This window comes from Humulus lupulus, chromosome X (assembly GCF_963169125.1).
Source record: "Humulus lupulus chromosome X, drHumLupu1.1, whole genome shotgun sequence".
NCBI lineage: Eukaryota > Viridiplantae > Streptophyta > Magnoliopsida > Rosales > Cannabaceae > Humulus > Humulus lupulus.
The window spans coordinates 264,746,804-264,755,669 of record NC_084802.1 but is presented as its reverse complement, the minus strand read 5'-3'; the positions used below and the strand labels follow the sequence as shown (position 1 = coordinate 264,755,669).

The window sequence follows — 8,866 nt, the reverse complement described above, 5'->3', positions numbered from 1 at the left end:
TATGCATACACAGCATAATTAAAACATAACTTCAACATATACTAACACAATCAACGGACTACACCCAACACATAATCATATAGGGTCGTGCCCTACAACATAACTATGGGGCCTCGCCCTGCTCTATGGGTACAGTAGCTTTCTTACCTGTGTCCCGAGATTCTTGAGCACTGAACCCTCGAGCACGGTCCTTGATAAGGTCATTTTTGTATTAATATTTGTTAAGTTTTTCTATGCTTGGATGGTGTTATGATAGCATTTTTAATAGTTTTAACTAAGTTTGATGATTCTACAACATATTTTCTACGTTGTGTTTTATGATGATAAATCTGACATTTTGATGGCAAGTGTAGTTAAAATAAAGTTTTAGGAGTATTCAAAGCTTTCGGGATTGAAATGTGGAAGTGGTGGCAACGTGGAAGCTATCTAAGATATAGAATTGAAGAAATTGGAGGTAGGCCGCGACACTTTAAATGGAAATTGCACTTTCAGAATTTTTTCTTCCAGACAGGCCGCTGCGCATAAAACTCAGGTCGCTGCCTAGGGTGCCAGGCCGCTACGCATAATTTCCAGGCCGTTGCCTGAGGGACAGATTTAGGCACAATTTTTGTTCTAGGCTGCGACTCGCATTTTTCAAGCCACGACTTACGACATCGTTTTCAGATTTTTTATTACTTTTTAATTAGAATTTAATTGAGACTATAAAGGATGATTAGGGTTAATTTGAGAGGGATCTTTATTATGGTTTTAAGAGAGAAAAAGACTGAGAAAGGGTTGAAGAGAAGACTACAAGACTACATTACTTTTGTTCATTATTCTAGTTTCTTTTCTTCCCTTAATCTCTTTAATTTTAATTATAATTATGTTTGTGATTATGATTACAATTATGGAGTAGGTTCTTTTTAGGTTAAGGGTTAATTCAAAACCCAAGACATGAATTCTTGATTATAGATTATGAATATTGTTCTTTAATTTCTCTCATTATTAGATTGTTTCTATTTTTCCAATTGAATGTTATGAATCTTGTAATTTCTTGTTAGGTGGCCAACTAATTAAGGTTTTACATTGTTCAATTGTCATCTTAGAATTACTACTCACCTAATAGTTTAGGATTCTAAGTGTATGTGATAAATTACAATTGATAGTTATGTCAAAGAATTGTTGGTTGTGATGAAAAATAGAACCTAGGTTAAATGAATTATATGCTTCATTACTTTATTGCCTAGATTAACTTGTTTTCATAGGACTTAATGCTTTATCTAAGTTAAATAGATTGTATGCTTCATAGATTTATTGCTTAGATAAAAGAGTTAATTATTGAGGGCTTCGCCTTGATTACTTATAATAGGGAGACTGGGATAATTGACTGCTTCAGCGTTATCTTCGGGGTTAATAGTTTATTTGAGTAATTGGAATAATATTTATTATTAGTGATTAGGAATGATTGTTGAGGGTGGAGATTAACCTTTAACTGTTTCTTAATATCGTATTATCAATCTTTAATTGCTTCTAGTTTATGTTATTTAATTTTGAGTTAAAAATCAAAATCCCATTTTAAGTTTTAGTGTTAATTCTTGAATAATAAAGTGAACGATAGTCCTCGTAGGTTCGACCTGTTCTTGCTATTATACTGAAATAATTGGAAGTATTGAAAGAAAAATCATTGTTAAATTTGTGTGGTATACGACAGCCATCAAATTTTTGGCGCCGTTGCCGGGGACTATTGTTATTCTCTTTGTTATTCAAATTTATTTATTTGAGACTAATTACTTTTTACTGTGGAATTATCAGGTGTATATGTCTGGTGAAGACGATACTCAAGAAAGGTTATCTAGGCTTAAACAATATCTTGAGTCATCGTCAGCTTCTCGTTCTTCAAGGATTATTACTGATAACCCGCTCTTTCAACGTCCTGCTCCACAAGAAATCTTGTTAAAGTGCCATTACCGTATGACAACGAATCTGATTCTGACGATTCAGTTCGATCATATAGAACAATGGCCCAGCAAAGGACATTGAAAGAGTTGGCAGCGCCAAATCTTGACCAACAACCACTTTGCATCCAGTATCAACCGTTGGATGTAAACTTTGAGCTAAAGTCGGGCCTCATCCACTTATTGCCTTCTTTCCATGGGCTGCCTGGTGAGGATCCGAATAAACATTTGAAGGAGTTTCATATTGTCTGTTCTAGTATGAAACCCGCTGCAGTGACTGAGGAACAAATTAAGCTGCGAGCTTTTCCTTTCTCCCTAAAGGATGCAGCTAAAGAGTGGTTGTACTATCTTCCACCTGGTACTGTTGAAACTTGGAATGGTATGAAGACTATGTTACTAGAACGATACTTTCCAGCATCTAAATTTGGAAGCATCAGGAAAGAGATCTGTGGTATAAGGCAGTATACAGGAGAGTCTTTGTATGAATATTGGGAGAGATGTAAGAGGTTGTGTGCTAGTTGCCCTCATCATCAGATAAGTGAACAACTCCTCATTCAGTACTTTTATGAAGGATTACAATCACTGGATAGAAGTATGATTGATGCAGCCAGTGGGGGTGCACTAGTTGATAAGACTCCTGCTGCAGCCAGGAGCTTTATTTCTAATATAGCTGCTAACTCACAATAGTTTGGCATTCGTCAAGATCCTGTTCCACCGCCCAAATCAGCTAGTGAAGTGAGCACCTCTAATGCTAATCAGCTGGATCAACAATTGGCTCAATTAACTGCAGTGGTCCAACAACCAGCTTTAGGCCAACAGGTGCGGCCATATGGAATCTGTCAAGTTGTGGGGCACTCTATTGATACTTGCCCTACTCTAGTGGAGGGAGAAATTGAGGGTATTAATGCTGTCGGAAATTTCCCTAGTCAATTACATCAGATGTATTATGAACCATGTTATCCAAAAAGTTGGCATTGATGACGTGGCAAGTGATCCCTGGACACGTGGCTGACACCTGGAAGAGCTCTCCTAGTGTATCGACCAGAAGATGTATTAGAAGCAGGAAGCTGCCCAGTCTAACCTTCGACCAGTCTGGTCGATGGTTCCGCATGCAATGTAATATTACTATAAAGATCTTTGTAAATCCTGAATTTAACTCACACAATCTCCTAAGTATCTGATTATTTAGGAGAGAATATCGGCAATAAAATCATGTAATCCCCCTTGAGCCTATAAATAGAAAAAGATAGCTCAAGGAAGGGACTTTTTGCTTTTGAATCATTTGAGACTAGAATAATTCTCCTTGGAATATTGTATTGTTCTTCAGAGGTTAGTGAAACTCATTGAACCCTTGTTCTTTGATCACTCCTTTGATTCTTATATCAATAACAGTCTAAGGGGACGTAGGTCATTACCAGATCCTGGGGCCGAACCACTATAAAATATCGTGTTCTTATTACTTTTTTTCATTCGATTCTTGTCAGCACATTCATTCACATCAAGCATATTCTGACTCCGTGTCAGTTGACCAAAATCTGGGTCAACATTCTGGTGCTTTCATTGAGAGCTTGATTTATCATTGTTGAGAAAATCAATGGCGAAAACTGCAAGGAAAACTGGACAGGCGGCCCCCGCGGCACCGTCGAACCCGCCACCTCCTCCTCCTCCTGCAAGCGTGGCTGAGGATGAGCCACATTTAGATTTTGAGGAGGAAGAAATGGATGATGCGACGCTGAAGAGTACTCTGGGAGCGCTGCAAGAAGAGCTGGCTAATCTGAAAGCCAGTCAAGAGACAGCTGCTGAGGTTATGGCACGACAGCAGCAGGAGATTGAATGGCAGCACGCGGAGTTAAGCAAAAGGCAGGCGGAGATGGACCGCCGCCTGAGCGAAGCCATGGCAGCCTTGCAACTGGCCAGGAATCAGGTCGCACCTGTTTCCCAGCCTGACCAACCTGTCAATGGGCCACCCCAGAGGGGTCCAAATCCTAACCCACCAATCCAGCCCTCAAGTCCACAAAGGCCCGAGCAGCGTCAGGTGCCCCATGACGATGTCCTGATGGACCCTAAGGCACAACCTCCATCCCAGGCTGGTCGCGGCAATCCCCCGCAACATAGGCAGAATAGGGCCGAGCATCAGTCTCGTAGTCCTAGACGCCGTGGGGGCGATGGGCCAAACCTACCGAACAGAGGTCAGTATCCCCCTGGTAACAGGAGGAACTCAGAGTTAGGCTCTGAGGTCTGGGGTCCCCCGTGGCATGATAATGCCCAGGGACATAACGACCAGCGCAGGCCACCCTCTAACGCTCGGGACGCTTCAGCCAGGAATGGAAACCGAGGGAATAGTCAATCCCACCATAGCCAATCAAGGTTCAGAGATGGCCATGGATCTAATGAGGTCGACTCAGGCAAGGGAAACGCTGGCCAAAGGAATGAAGAAAGAGGTAAAGGCGGGAGCCAGGTACCTCAAGATGACCAACCCAATAGACGGGATGCTGGGGGGCAGCCCAGGCAAAATAATGTCTTCAACCGGCTCGGGGGTAGCGAGCAGCGAAGAAGAGACGAGGATTTGCGAGATGTACTCAATGATCGCCGCGAGCGGCATGGCGAGAACGTCCCCCTAGCAACAGAGGCCACAACGATTCCTGCCGCTGTACAGGCCCAGATAGATGCCCTCAACCAGGCAGTGCAACAGCTAGTCGGGGGAAGGACATCTTATATCGACCACGATAGGAGGAAAGGCACTCCTTTCGTACAGAGGATAGCTAATCCAGAAACTCCAAGCAAGTTCAAAATGCCTACACTACCGAACTTTGATGGGTACGGAGACCCAGTGTCTCATGTCAATAAGTTTGAAATACAAATGGACATTCAGAAAGTGTCCGAAGACGCTCGGTGCAGGATCTTCCCTTGCAGGATCTTCCCTGCAACACTTTCTGAAGCCGCACAGGAATGGTTTTTTAAGTTCCGGCCCGCAAGCATAGTTTATTGGGAAATGTTCGTAAGGGAGTTTTACGGACAGTTCTATGCAGGTCGTGTGCATCCGACCGAAGCAAACCAGCTGGTTGAAATTTACCAGCAGGATGGAGAATAAGTGAAGGACTACATCCAGAGCTTTATGCAAGCAGCAGCTGGAGCAAAAACGGTGGGAGACGAAGGTAAAATGATGGCCATAACCGCAGGGGTTAGGCGTCGCTCCCCTCTCTGGAAAAGCCTTCGAAAGGAAGGAGTAAGAACTACCCAAGAATTCCTAGACCGGGCGGATCGTTACATCAAGCTCGAAGATGCCATTGCTGACGATTGAAAGCCTTCTGGCAAGGATAAGAAAGCAGCCGAGCCCGCCAAAGCCGCCAATGGGTCCAAACCTAACGACAACGGCAAAGGCAACGGGAACGGCAACGACAATGGCAAGAATGGTGGAAAATGGCCGTATAACGAGCCTTCCACCTCCAACAATAAACGAGAGAAGGGTAACCGTTATGAGCCTCGGTTCACTAACTACACTGCCCTCGTTGAATCTCGGGGAGAGGTTTATCAGGCCACAAGCTCTAGCGTGCCTTATAAAAAACCTGGCCCCATTCGAAAGGATATTTCGAAGAGGGACACTACCAAGTTCTGTCGTTACCATAACGACTATGGACATGACACCAAGGAATGCAACCAGCTGAAAGACGAAATCGAGTTCCTTATTAGAAAAGGACACTTGAGGAGATGCGTACGGGCCTCAGAAAATTCCCAACGAGAAGCTCCAGGTAGCAATGAGCAGGCTCCCACGTGCCAACGCTCGCCACCCTTACAGCCTGCCCCCGTGACTGGCACACTCTTAACCATCTGTGGAGGCCCGCACCTCGTGGGAAATAGCAGAAAGGCCAGGGAACGATATGCTCGGACCTTGCGCCACGACCAGGACATCGAGATGATGACTGTTGAGGACCGTGCACCAAAAAAGGCTCGGTCAGACGAAGGCAAAATAACCTTCTCTGATGGCGATGCCCAACACGTTCGGTTCCCACATTCCGATCCGCTGGTCGTGGACATCCAAATGGCCAACATGATGGTGAAAACAGTGTTGGTCGATACAGGAAGTTCGGTGAATATCCTGTATAAGTCTTCGCTGGAACGCATGAAGTTGTCCATTAAGGACCTGGAGCCCTACAACCAAACGATATACGGCTTCTCTGGAGAAGGACTCGCCCCCGCCGAATTGATCAGACTACCAGTGATGACAGGTACAACGCCTGCTACAAGGACATTACTCACCACTTTCGTAGTGGTCGATTGTCCTTCGGCATACAATGCCGTCATTGGGAGGCCTATACTAGTTGATATAAGGGTCGTCATCTCTATGTGGCACTTAGCCATGAAGTTCCTAACGGACGCAGGAGTAGGGCGTGTGTTGGTAAACCAGAGGGAAGCCAGGGAGTGCTATAACACCTCAGTAACGAAGGCGAAAAAAGGAACATCAAAGAGCACTACCTCAGATAGGTTGCAGATGGCGGTTGATACACAAACCCAATCTGGTGATGAAGTCACCAAATAGGGTGTCGCCAAAAGTGAGGATAGAGATTTAGATCCTCGCTTTGGGGATTTTGAAGAAAACGTTGGACCTGTCGAGGACCTGGAAGAGGTCCAACTTGACGAAAAAGACCCGACCAAAGTCGTAAAGGTCGGGAAGAACCTAGAGCCCACCACGAAGCACGCACTGGTGGAATTTTTTGCAGAAGAACCAGGAGGTTTTTGCCTGGTCGCACAAAGACATGGCTGGGATAGATCCTGCAGTTATCAGCCTTGTCCTGAATATAGACAAGACTTTTCCACCCGTGCAACAAAAGAGAAGGCTGCTCGATAAGGATAGATCGCGAGCCTTAAAAGAAGAAGTTGAAAGATTAAAGGATAATGGGTTCATCAGGGTGGCACTTTATCCATCGTGGGTCTCCAATCCAGTGCTGGTTCCCAAGCCTAACGGAAAATGGCGAACCTGCGTGGATTTTACAGACCTCAATAAAGCCTGCCCAAAGGATTGCTTCCCACTCCCAAGAATCGACCAGCTGGTCGATGCAACTGCAGGGCACGAGATCCTCTCGTTCATGGATGCATCTTCAGGCTACAACCAGATTAGCATGCATCCCCCCGACGAGGATCACACCAGCTTTTGGACCGATACAAGCCTATACTGCTACAAAGTAATGCCGTTCGGACTGAGAAACGCAGGTGCGACTTACCAATGGCTAGTCAACCACATGTTTAAGGAGCTGATCGGAGTAAACATGGAGGTATATGTGGACGACATGCTGGTAAAGTATACAAAGGTAGAAGGACATGTAAGGGATTTACAAGAGTGCTTTGATGTATTGAACAAATACCAAATGAAGTTAAATCCCCTGAAATGTTCCTTCGGAGTTGGATCAGGGAAGTTTTTGGGGTTCATTGTAAATTCAAGAGGAATTGAGGCCAACCCCGACAAGACAAAGGCCCTGAACGACATGTAATCGCCAAAAAGGGTCAAAGATGTACAAAGTTTAACCAGGAGAATCGCAGCCCTAAGTAGATTTATTTCGAAGTCAATAGACAAGTGCGTCCCTTTCTTCAATCTACTTAGGGAAAATAAGAAGTTTGAATGGACAGGAGACTGCGAACAGGCATTCCAGGCCTTGAAAACTCATATGGCACAACCTTCCATCTTATCAAAGCCAATCGAAGGAGAAACTTTGTTTATTTACCTGGCCATTACTGAAGTTGATGCTAGCACGGTGCTGGTGCGAAAAGACGAAGGTGTGCAGAAAGCAGTCTACTATGTTAGCAAGAGACTGATCGGGGCAGAATTGAGATATCCACAAATTGAAAGGTTAGCATATTGCTTAATCCTGGCCTCTAGAAAGTTATGCCCCTACTTTCAAGCCCATCCTATCATAGTTTTAACTGACCAGCCCCTTCGGCAAGTCCTCCAAAAACCAGAAGCAGCTGGACGATTATTAAAATGGGCAATCGAACTAGGGCAGTTCGATATAACCTATTCATCGCGAGCAGCATTCAAGGGACAAGTCTTGGCCGATCTTATTGCAGATTTCACTGAACTCCTAGACAGCAAGCAGTGCAAACAGCCTAATGCGCCTGAGCCTCAAGAGAAAGCTCCTTCGTGGAAGTTATTCACGGATGGGTCGTTTAACGAATCCCACGTAGGAGCGGGAGTGATATTGATAATGCCGGAAGGGCATCGATTTCACTGCGCCATTAGGTTCGACTTCACCGCATCAAATAATGAAGCCGAATACGAAGCACTCCTCGCTGGATTGAGAATGGAGAAAGACCTGAGCATAAAGATTCTTGATATTTACAGTGATTCACAGCTGGTGGTGAATCAAGTTCTAGGAGAATATCAAGCGCGAGGCTTAAAAATGGTGGCCTACTTGAATAAAACAAAAGACCTACTAGCCCAGTTGACGGAATACACCCTTCAGCAAATATCGTGGGATCAAAATTCAAACACAGACGCCTTAGCAAAACTTACGAGCGCAAAAGATGCTGACACCTTGAACATTGTGCCAGTATAAAGACTGAGTGAGCCAAGCATACAAGCGGTTGAGACCAATATGGAGATTCGAATGGAGGATACGTGGATGGCACCTTACTTGGAGTATCTGACGAACGGTGTGCTACCAGCCGATAGAAACAAAGCCAGAACTCTACAAAGGCGAGCCGCTAGATACATACTGGTCGATGGTATTATGTACCAAAGAGGATATTCAATGCCACTACTCAGATGCGTTACACCAGAAAAAGCTAGGGAACTCATGAAAGAGGTGCATGAAGGCTTCTGCGGGGATCACGTTGGGGGGCAGAGTTTGGCAAAGAAGATTCTGCAACAAGGCTACTTCTGGCCAACTATGAACGAGGATTCGATGGAGTTTGTACGAAGATGTGATAAATGTCAAATA

The 8,866-nt window shown here is 44.5% G+C and overlaps 1 non-coding gene across 1 annotated transcript; it reads right to left on the bottom strand.

Moving 5' to 3' along the window:
- Positions 1 to 2,363: 2,363 nt before the first annotated feature.
- LOC133807861 (small nucleolar RNA R71) lies at positions 2,364 to 2,470 on the bottom strand. The gene has a single exon (XR_009879748.1). It is a non-coding gene; the product is annotated as a small nucleolar RNA R71 (small nucleolar RNA).
- Positions 2,471 to 8,866: the final 6,396 nt, after the last annotated feature.